Source organism: Magnolia sinica, chromosome 8, assembly GCF_029962835.1.
Source record: "Magnolia sinica isolate HGM2019 chromosome 8, MsV1, whole genome shotgun sequence".
In the NCBI taxonomy this organism is placed as follows: Eukaryota; Viridiplantae; Streptophyta; class Magnoliopsida; order Magnoliales; family Magnoliaceae; genus Magnolia; species Magnolia sinica.
The window spans coordinates 27,424,887-27,437,047 of record NC_080580.1 but is presented as its reverse complement, the minus strand read 5'-3'; positions in this window follow the sequence as shown (position 1 = coordinate 27,437,047).

The following is a 12,161-nucleotide window of genomic DNA, read 5'->3' as shown; positions in this document are numbered from 1 at the left end:
TATTTAACTACTTGCAGTGCTATGTGATCCTAGCATGATATATATGTGTTTATCCACACCCTGGTCCAGGGCTCAAGTGGTAGCTTGGGTGAAAGATATCGTTTCAATGCTGAGGTCTTGGTATCGGTCCCTAGTAGATTCAAATCTTGAGTTGACCACACCACAATAAAACTGAAGCGATTGAGTGCCTGTCCTTTAAAACTTCGAACGCGTAATCCTGCATGAGGATGTTGAGTGGGATCCTCGCGTGGGACCCACCAAGATGTATGTGAGAAATCTATTCTGTCAATCCGTTTTGTGAGCTCATTTTACCATGCGTGACAAAAAATGAGGGGGATAAAAAACTAATGTAGGTCACACAAGAGAGAAAATTGGGGAAAGAATTTTTTGCCGTTGAAACCTTCCTGGCTCCACCTTGATATTTATATGCTATCCAAACCGTTTATAAGGTCATTTCAAATAAGATGAAGTGAAAACATCAAAAAAATATCCTGATATGAAACTTTTATGACTGTAAGAATACTTCAATGGTGCATACTTACTGTTTCCTCTCATGTGGCCCACTTGAGCATTAGAGACATCTCTTATTATTTTTTTTGTTGCACGTCCTAAAATGAGTTCTCAGAACATGTGAACATGTAAATTTCTCGTAAACATATCGGTGGCCTCACCCATTATACTTAGGCAAGAACTAGAGCTGGGCATCGAGTCGAGTCGAACAGAGTTAAGGCTGACTTGACTCGATTCAGTTTTGAAATAAGCCTGACCCGAACTTTATCCGACTCAATACCGAGTCCAACATGCATGACTCGATCCGAGTTCGGTCTGGCCTAGATTGATCCGGAGCCAGTCCAATCAAGTTAGAAGTACCGAGTCGGGTCAAGTTGGCACCGAGTCAAATAAAAAGATGAGGGAGGGAGGGAGTAGAGAGGAGAGGGAGGAGGAGGGTGATGGTGGTGGGTGGTTGCTGGGCTTAGAAGAGGAGGAAGATGAGGAAGGGAGGGAGTGGAGAGGAGAGAGAGGAGAGAGAGGTGAAGGTGGTAAGTGGTTGCCGGGCTTGGAAGAGGAGGAGGATGAGGGAGGGAGAGAGAGAGGTTGGGGTAGGGTTAGAAAGTCGAGTCAAGTCGGGTTTCGGATTGAGTCGAGTCTAACCGAATCAAGTTTCAGGTCGAGTCGGATCGAGTTATTGGATAACTCGAACTCGACTTGGTTTGAGTTTGAATTGGGTGAAGCTTACTCGGTTTAGACTAACTCACCCATTCAGCTCAAGTCGAGTTAGATCGAACCTAGTCAAACGAGTTGAGTGAGTTGGATCAGGTCGTCCCGTGACCACCTCTAAGCAGAACCCCATGTGAAAGGCTTTAGCAGGAAAACTTGGTTCACTGTAATGTTTATTTATCATCTAACTTGTTAATTGTCATCCAACCTGTTAATTAGATTAGCATTGGATGAAGGAAAAAACAAATATCAGCTTAATCTAAAAATATTGTAATTCCTAATAAGGCTTTAACGGTGACTGTTCAATCACTACTCTTTCACGTAGTATAGTCTGTATAAGATTTGGATGTCTCATTTTTGGAATCATGTTACAAGATAGTATGAAAAAATGGATGAAAGGAGTGGATAGGGACACATACAGCATGATAGGGCCCACAGAGGACTGTAGGTAGCCTCTCGCTATTGACATTGTCAGTACGAAATCGCGTCCATATCAACGTGGATAAAGGGGACACTAGTATCAGTTTCGTGGCTTCCAGAAGTTTTCAACCGTACCGATTCAATTCAGTGGTGTGACGTACTCGAGTTTTGAATTTCCCTTTTTTTTTTTTTTTTGTCCCCATACGTAAAATAATACAGCCAGTTGATATACGGAGATGATAAAACACATACAATTGACATTACGGTGCCAGAACGGAGTCGGTCCCATGAGGGTTAGGCCACCTGGACAGGCAGGGCTATGTGGGGCCCACTGTGATGTACGGATCTTACCCATACCGTTCATTTATTTTTTTCATATCATTTTAGGGTGAACCAAGACGACTTAAGTGGATTATGATAATGACAATGACACCCATTGTTGAAACTTTCCTAAGGTCTACCGTAATGTTTAATTGCCATCCAACGGTCACAAATACTTGTATCCAAAACTTTTGTGGCTCTAGAAGATTTTAACGGTGGGCGTTCAACGCCACTGTATGGTCCACTTGAGCCTCAGATCTGCATTATTTTGAGCCCAAACCGTAAATGATTTGGAAAATGAATGAGCAGCGTGGATAAAACCCATATATCACTGTGGGCCCATAGAGCCGGTGGCCGAAATCCACTTCCTTAGTGAGTATGTAACTCATTAGTTTGTGGCCTACGAATGGACGGTTGGGAGGAGAGAGAGAGAGAAATACCAATATTAGAATCTGGGAATCCGTTTCCGGTCAGTCCATGGTCTGAATCAGTGGTATGGGTTACCGAACCAGGCCGCTCTCTTGGGTATGGTCCATTCATGGTGGTCGTATCAGGATAATTGGACAGCCAAATCAACCGATCTGAACGGTTCACTAGGTCTGCCACGCACTGCTGGGCCTATAGTGTCGAAAAATCAGAGAGATCTGATTATCCAATCAATGCATGAGTCAGCTTTTCATTTTATGGCCATCCATTTTCCAGGACATGGATGGAGTGGTTAGGATTGCCTTAAAAATCGTGTTCTTTCGAACCGTCTGCATCGATTACGCTCTTCAATAAATAGATGGTTCAGACGGTTGATTAGACGTATTTTATTTCAAAGACTGCAGCTGTTAATTTTATAGGCTATTGATCGGATGGTTGGAGGTGCCCGATTGTTGTTGATTCTTGAGCAGTGGCCCGTGAAATGTGCAATGGACTATTGGGCGGTTCAGATCTATCAATTGGACTATTCCTGTGCTTGAAAGAAAATAGAAGCATTATAACTTATAGTGCTCTAAAAAGCACCCGATCATTTCTCTTCCTCGACTGTACAATATTCAAAGAGCAATTGACTATCGTAAATAACCAGCGTCTTTTCTGATCCCTCCCAAACTTACTTTCTCCGGCTAAACTAACAATTCTTTCCTATCCAAAAATACCGCTGCTTTTCAAATCATTTTCTGTAACCAGTTTGCCTTGCTCCACTTCTGCAAAATCCCTTTCTTTAGATGAAAATACCCCTGCATTGGATCGCACCCTCCTCTACACTTCTGTAAAACCCCTTTCTTTGGACGAAAATACCCCTACCTTGGATCGCACTGCCCTCTCAACTTCTGCAAAACCACATTCTCACCTCTTCATATAACAGCATTTTCTAGATTTTCTGAAAATGGCGCCTCCATCGAATAAAGCACGTACCATGGGTATATTTTAATAAATTGCCATAAATCGGGTAAATTTTTGTGGGCCATGAAAGTGTTGAATCAAGCTTGTATTTGGGTTTTCGGTTCATCCACGTCTACATCATCCTATGAACACGATGGATGACAAATAAAACATCATTTTGGGGTCTAGCAAGGTTTCAACGGTGGAATCACTGTTTCCTGTGGTATGATCCACTTGATATTTGGATATGCTAACATTTTGGGCTCAAACCCCTGAATTAGATGGAAAACCGGATGTATGTGGATAGTCCACATACGTCGTGGATAGTCCACATACATGATTGGTGAAACTGCCCAAGCAATTCATGAATTTGACAGAGAAATCATAGAAATATGATAGGGAACTTCCACAAATTGATGTAATGTAATTCTCCATAAATTTTATTAACTGCTCAGTCAATTGAATGAACTGATCGGCCAACTCCACCCAAGTACTCATTGAAATTCATGTGAAGCTCGTCAATTACATGTTAGGCTTGTTCAATTTCATTTGAAGTTCATTCAGTTTCATGTTAGCCTCGCTGAATTTCAAGTTAGTCTCGTTTAATTTCATTCTAGGCACGTTCAATTTCATGTTAGGCTAGTTCAATTTAATTTGAATGGACTGAATTGTTGTTAGCCTCGCTCAATTTCAAGTTAGGGTCATTCAATTTCATGTTAGGCTTGTTCTATCTCCTTTGAAGCTCACTCAATTTCATGTTTGCCTCTCTCAATTTCAAGTTAGGCTCGTTCAATTTCATTTTAGCTTCATTTAATTTTATATTTGTGTCGCTCAATTTCATGTTTGCCTGTCTAATTTGTTATTTCCCTTGTTGAATTTCCTTTGATGCTTGTTGAATTGCATCTTTACCTCGCTGAATTGCACGTTTGCCTCGCTGAATTGCACGTTTGCCTCGCTCAATTTCCTTTGATGCTCGTTGAATTGTCAGCTTGCCTCGCTGAATTTTATATTTGCCTCGCTCAATTTCTTGTTTGCATCGATGAAATTTCAGTTTGCCTCGCTGCATTTCATGTTTGCCTCGCTAATTTTTCAGTTTGCGTTGCTTAATTTCCTCTGATCCTCGCTGAATTTTATGTTTGCCTTGCTGAATTTCATGTTTGCCTTGCTCAATTTCCAGTTTGCCTTTAATTCTCATTGAATTTCATGTTTGCCTCGCTCAATTTCATGTTTGCCTCACTCAATTTCCTTTGATCCTCGCTCAATTTCATGTTTGTCTCGTTGAATTTCATGTTTACCTTACTCAATTTCTAGTTAGCATTGCTGAATTTCCAGTTTGCCTCTCCGAATTTCCTCTTTGCCTTGCTCAATTTCCAGTTTACCTCGCTCAATTTCTTGTTTGCCTTGCTCAATTTTCATGTTTCCCTCGCTCAATTTCATATTTGCCTCGCTCAATTTCCACTTTCCCTTGCTTAATTTCTAGTTTGCCTCGCTGAATTTGTAGTTTCCCTCGCTCAATTTCCAGCTTGGCTCGCTCAATATCAGTGATCGAAATCATTGATAATCTATGCCAAATGTAACTGGCCTATAGACCAATAGAAGTCGATAGTATATGCCCACCCCTGATACGCTGTATATTTGTAACCCAAGACATTCAAACACCTCATCTGGCTTGGATGAATAGTCAGGACGATTATCAAGCTGTTTTACTACTCATGGAAGCCTGGGTGCAAATCAAGGGTGAATGTTCCTTCCTAACTGGTTCCTTTGTTGTGGCCCACCCGAGTTTTGAACTGACTTTATAGAACTAGTGTCACCATGAGGTCACATATTTGATGAGAGGGTTGGATGTGTTGCACACATCAAATAGGCCCCACAACATCTCGGTAATTCTATTAGCTTATGGTAGTGCCAATAGGTTAATACCCCTAGAACGTGCCCCTACATATTCTAACTTAAAATAGGGGTCGCAACAGGCCCATTTTGTTTGTTAATCAAGTGGTCCACACATATGGAAAAAATGCATCTTAGATGAATGAAACCAAACAATCTAATAGATGTGATTGAAATGGCATATTTTTATTTGTAGGACACATGCATATAAAGTGGGGTCGAGGCTAAAGTGAGTTGACCCGAAGCTGGCCACTGAAAATTCATTGTCCATGCATGCAAGCCCTAAGTCCTATTGATTGTTTTCAATTATGCCTAATTTTTTTCACTATGATTCACTAAATAACTAGTGAACTTTATTTTTGATATATTTTGTAATTTCATGTTTGTAGGAGATGATTCTTCCGCTAGATTCCCAAACCCATCCTTTAAGTGTTCACTGAAATGGTGGTTTAACATGGTCAAGTATGGATTGGAGAAGCATGAGAGAGCGCAGTTGAAGATGGAAAGTAGAAGATCTGAATGAGAGAGCACAGTTAAAGAGGGAGAAAGAATTGTTTTTAAGGAGAAAGACGAGTTAAATAGGCAGATGTGTGAGTTATTGAGAGAATGAAAATTTAGCGAAGGAGGGAGAGGAGTTAAATAAGGAGAATGAAGATTTTTTGTAAATAGAGGAGGCAGTTTGTAAGGGAGAAGGAGGATGAGGAGTTAAAGAAGAAAGGGGAAGTAAAAGATATGGAAGAGAAAGAACAGGGAAATGGAGAGTTGGAGGTGTAAACATATGTACCAACGAGCATACTATATTGGATCAAGCACCCATTTCTCCTCCCGTTTATCGAAGGAGATTTAAAAGGGTTCTGAAGTCGTCCTATTATATGGTTGCTCCATTCTTGTCCCTATCTTCAATTGATACAATCCCTAGCATAGTGACCCGACCCGAGGAAGCAACAAACTTTCCTACTTCTCCGATACCATTTCCTCTACAGATAGATCATTTAGGATACTATCAATGGAGGAAGTGAAAGAATTAGAGAATTGGTATAAAGCAAATAAGGAGATGGTAGCGGCTTCTTGGTTCAATACTATATGGGTGAAGGATGCGTGTGTTGATAGCGTGGTAAGCATTTCTAATTCATAGTCTATATACATTGATTTACATATATTTATCTTTTATATTCAGTTATGGCTGAGTCATACTATTCTATGGATTAGACTATCGACAAATACATTGAATTCCTTGAGGAAAGGTGGTCTGACCTTTCAATAGCATATCCTTAGGATTGCAAGTTCTGTCCCATGTATTTTACAGTAAATGTTTACTTCGGACTATCGTTAATCGGTTTTCCTTTTTAATTTCTTACTTGTATTGATCTTTAATCATGTTTGTAATAGCAATGCCTTGAAGCAAGTATGACGAATTCGAAAACATACCGGGACTCGAAGTCTGTGTCGAAACGTGCAAAATTATTAGGCAAGATAAGTATTGTCTACGCAGTTGTCAAGCAATAGGAAAAACTATACGTTAAGGTTATTTAGTGTTGTGAACGAGTAATGCATTCATCACAAAACAAACCCTGGATGTAATGTATTCTATCATATTTTTACTGATATATTATTTTGTCAAACATGGACAGGTTTATGTACTGTGAACCATGAGAATTCTCATTGGTTCTTGATAGTCATATATCCAATAAAAAGAGAAATCCTTATTATCGATAGTTTAAACACAGATACCCTCGTAAAGTATAAGCAGAAGATCAAAGTGATGACCGGGGCGCTCCCCATTCTCTTCCATGCTACCGGAGACATCACTGTGCTTGAAGGGAAGATGTGGATCGCCAAAGAAGATAAATCGGTGTCAAAGCAAAGCAATGGTTATGACTGTAGTATATTCATAATGAAATTTATCAATATATTGTACAACAGTCGCACCATGACGGAAACAGATATGCAAAAATTCACTACTGTTTGGAGGAAGTCGATAACGTCTGATTGCTTGTTTGTTTGTAAGCTGTAAATGATACTTGTTTTAGGCATAGGAGGAAGAGGGATTTTTTATGAAATGTTGTATTATATACAGTGTTTGATGTAACCTGCATAATTTATACTGAATGAAAATTTAAAATCAATGAAAATTTGAAAGATTGAATGGGAGTATTTTATCTCACTCGATTTCCAGTTAGCCTCGCTCAATTTATATTTTGCCTCACTCGATTTCTAGCTTGCCTCACTCAATTTCTAGGTTGCCTCGCTTAATTTTCAACTTGCCTTGATCAATTTTAGTTTGCCTCACTCAATTTCTAGTTTACCTCGCTTAATTTCCAGTTTACCTCGCTCAATTTATAGTTTGTCTCTCTCAATTTTCAGCTTGCCTTGCTCAATTTCCAGTTTGCCTCACTGAATTTTTAGTTTGCCTCGCTCAATTTCCAGTTTGCCTCGCTCAATTTATAGTTTGCCTCGCTCAATTTCCAACTTGCCTCACTCAATTTCTAGTTTGTCACCCTCAATTTCTAGTTTTCCTTACTGAATTCCTCCTTGCCTCGCTCAATTTCATGTTAGCCTCGCTCAATTTCATGTTAGACTCACTCAATTTCCTATGAGGCTCGTTGAGTTTTAACCCTAACGGAACACAATAACTACACAACTCGACCTAAATTGATGTTGGCTTAGTAGGGTTTAGGTCAAGCTAAACCTAAGTTGCAGTCCTATTTCTTACAAGATAAGACAAACAATAATATAGATTTCATAAAAGATTATTACGAAATCAAGCAATGTATCCTTTAAGTCTCGTTGAATTTCATATTAGGCTCACTGAATTTCATGTTTGCCTCGCTCAATTTCCTTTGAGGCTCGTTGAATTTCATGTTATGTTCGTTCAATTTCATGTTAGGTTCGTTTAATTTCATATTAGGCTTGCTTAATTATCCATAGCCGTATGCACTATTCGCTATATAAGAAATGGCTACGGTTTAGATCCGTAGCCATAGAGAAGCAATGGCTTCACTACAAAAGGCTATGGTTATAATCCGTAGCAATAGATCTTTACCTACGGCCTTTGGCTTTTTTTCTGGTATTGAACGGTGCAACCGTGGGCAAGACAAAGTTCCACGGTGGCACCGTGGATATCACTACAATGCTAGGACGGATGATACTCCTCTTATGAATCCTCCTACAGATGCATTGATAATTTCGAGTGTATATAACTATGTAACTATTGTAGCAATGGCTACGGTTATAATCTATAGCTATCGATATTTAGCAACTTTGCCTCATGATATTCATGGTGCCACTGTAGACCATCGTGAATGTAAGGATATTTTTGAGAGTATATCCCATGAAGCAGGGGTATTTTCATCTTCAAATAGTGTGTCCTTACGTAATCAGTTTAGTCTCCCAAGTAAAGTTTGGGAGCGCTTACAAGAGCCGCCGGCTAAAAGGTGGGGTTGCAGAGGTAAAAAAGAGTTTAGGGACCCTCGATCGAGGCTCTGCAGAGTATGCACTGTCGAGTGGGGCCCATTATTTAGTAATCAAGACCATTGATCTGTTGGATGGCACCGTTGATGGTCTCTGTACCAGAAATTTCCAAGACTGGAAGATCGTAGCCGCTAATATTGGTACGTTGGTACTTTTCCCAGTTAAATGTGGTCAGTTGTGTATTTCCATTCCTGGCCGTCCATTTAAAGGCGATAAATAGAAACAAGAGGATTGACCTGGCGAGAAGATTTTTTGGATCACCCTTGAAATGTAAGCTGTACATCTGGATCCCACCTTTTGGAGATTTAAATTTTGAAAGGTGCTTATATGGTGGGGCCCACACGGTGGATGGGAGATCAACCGTTTATAGGGTAGCTTTGGAAGGTACCATTTCAAACCGCTAGCACAGTTTCTTGGCGCTCACCTTCTGTACGTGGAAACATGCCTACCTGCTCTTTAGGTGGGCCCCACACTGACTAAAGAATGGACGGCTGAAAGAAATAAAGCAACGGTCACGTGTGGCCTACCTGATGATCAACACCCATGTAGAGCTGTGGCACTCATGGTTGTCTGTTTGAATGTCCCTGATCTAGCGGATGTCAGAGCTCAGTGGGCACTACCATGATGTATGTGTTTTATCTATGCCGTCCATCCATTTTTCCAACTCATTTTATGGGATGAGGACAAAAATGAGGAACATCCAAATCTCAAGTGGACCACACCACAGGAAATAGTGGGGATTGAACTCTTACAGTGGAAAATGTTCTGTGCTACGAAAGTTTTAAACCAACTGATATTTTAATTTTAATTTTCCCCTCCTTTCATGTCTTTGTGACCTTATAGACAGTTTTGGAGGACAAATGAGCAACGTTTTAGCCCTAGGGGCCTGTCTGGGAGCGTGGATTGAGAATCCCATCTAATATCTGTAATCAATGAATGTGTGTAATGTTTGAAACAATGGTTGTGATAAGCCCTTCGTCTAAAAATGATGAATTTTCAAGTCTCAAATGGGCCACAAGCACAAGATCACATAACCAACAACTTTTAACCGTTAATTTACATGGACAATGTTTGGACAAAGTTGATCATCATATTAAAGTAATTATAGTGATACAATTGATAATCTAATTATTTTGAAGTATCATTAGTGGGTCATGTGTACAATATATTAATAGTTTAGTGACACATGTTACACATGCAACTCTTGGAGGGATTTTATATGGAATCCAAGCTTTCATGGTGGATTTCAAACTGAAGGGATTTGAAACCTAAATTGCTTATATGGTGCCAAACAATTAGGAGATTTAAAATCCCCTCGAATCCAAATGACCCATGAGAATATTTCAACATTATACATCATTCTCCCCATTATTTTATGTGGCATGGTTCACATGAGCTTTGTATCTGCTTCATTTTTGGACTCATGATCTGGTAAAATGGATGAAGGGATAGAGGTGTACATGAACCGAGCTAACTCGGTTAGCTCACTCAACTCGACTTGAAAAAGCTCGATTCAACTCGGTTCGAAGCTGAGTTCAAGCCTAGTCGAGCTGATTTTTTGAGCTCGAAAATTAGTTAGTGCCGAGTTCGAGTTGGCCCCAAATCGACTCGACTCGGATCGAACCAAGCTCAAATCGAACTTGGATCGAACAAGTTCGATGTCTTGGTTACGTTGATATTGATGTTGCTCAACAAGTGTTTGATGAAATGACTCAAAGAAGTGTGGTTGGTGGCAATGAAGGTATGTATAAGAAACCAACACCCTTTTTTCTTGATTTATATGTTGCTTATAAGGTGTTTGATAAAATACCTATAAAACTATTACTATTGTCTCAAATATAGTGAGATTTTGAAGGTGCAGTTCAGGTGTTTGTGAAAATGCTGCAATGGTGAACTCGGCTCAACCTTGGCTCGAACTCGACTCGAACTGGCCTCGAACTAGCCTGAGCTGCTGACCGAACCGAGCTGAGCTAGCCAGTCAGGCTCAAGGACCGAGCCAAGCCAAGTTCGAGCTGAGGTCAGCTAGTAGCTGAGCTGAGTCAAGCTGAAGCAGCTCGACTCGGTTCGACTCAATGGACACCCCTATGCAGGGAGTAGATAAATACATGAATCATAGTGGCCCAACAGAGTTTACTCAGTATGCTTATTGTACCGAGTTGCTCGATACGCAATCAGCTTGATGGACCACAAGGAGTTACAATGCATGCATTGAGGTGGGGCCCACGGTCAGGCTCCCACCCACATCACTGGTACCGGGGTGGTAACTAATCCGCGTTGGTTCAAGCGAGGACACGTAGATTTCCCACCATATGATACCGAGTATGGATTAGCTACTGATCCCGACAGCAGCGAAATCGCCATTTAAGTGACGTCACCATGTCACGTGGGGAAACTGATTGGCTGGTGTACCACAAACCTACTATGTAGCTACTGCAGGTACGTGTCGTGCGAAGACGAGCATTGATGCGGAAGCGACTACATACTGAGTAAACTCCGTGGGGCCACCGTCATTCATGCATTTTATCCATTCCGTCCATCCATTTTATCAGATAATTTTAGGGATTATATTAAAAATTAAGTATATCTAAAGTTCAAGTGGACCACACCATTGGAAAAAGTGTGAATTAACTTCTACCTGAAAAGTTCCCAGGAGCCACATAAGTTTTAGATCAAGCTGATATTTGTGTTTTCCCTTCATCCATGCCTGTGTGATCTTATGAGTAGGTTGGATGACAAATAAACATCAAGGCCTTAGAAAGGTTTCAACAGTGGAAATCAATACTTCCATGGTTTCCGGTGGTATGGTACACTTAAGCCATGTATAAGGGCTTAACCCCTAAAATGATATGGAAAAAAAGATGAACAGTATAGATAAAACACATGCATACATGTATTCACGGTGTAACCAACCGAGTTTACTCAGTACGATGCCAGCTTACTGAGTAACTCAGTAAGTAATCCGATTTCCACTGGGCCTCCTCGAGCTCGGAGCTGTAGGGACGGTTCAAAGGATATCAAAGTTACATGGCCCCATAATGATGTATTCATTATATCCACACCGTTCATCCAATTTTCAAGATCATTTTAGAGTACTATCCAAAAAATGAATCATATCCAAAGATCAACTGGACCACACCACAAATAGCAGCAGAGATAATGATTTTCACCATTAAAAATTTAGTAGGGCCCACCATAATGTTTAGTTTCCAACCAATTTGTTAATAATGTCAAAAAGACCTGGATGAGGAGGAAAAACAAATTTCATATTAGTCCAAAACTTCTGTGAACCCCGATGTGTTTCAATGGTAGACATTCAATCCCCCACTGCTTTTTTAAGTGTGGTGCACTTGATCGTTAGATATGTCTTAATTTTCTTCTCAATCCTTACGACAAGCTCGAAAAGTGAATGTACCGTTTGGATATAACACATACCTCATGATAGGAGCCATAGAACTTGCTGACATCAATCCATC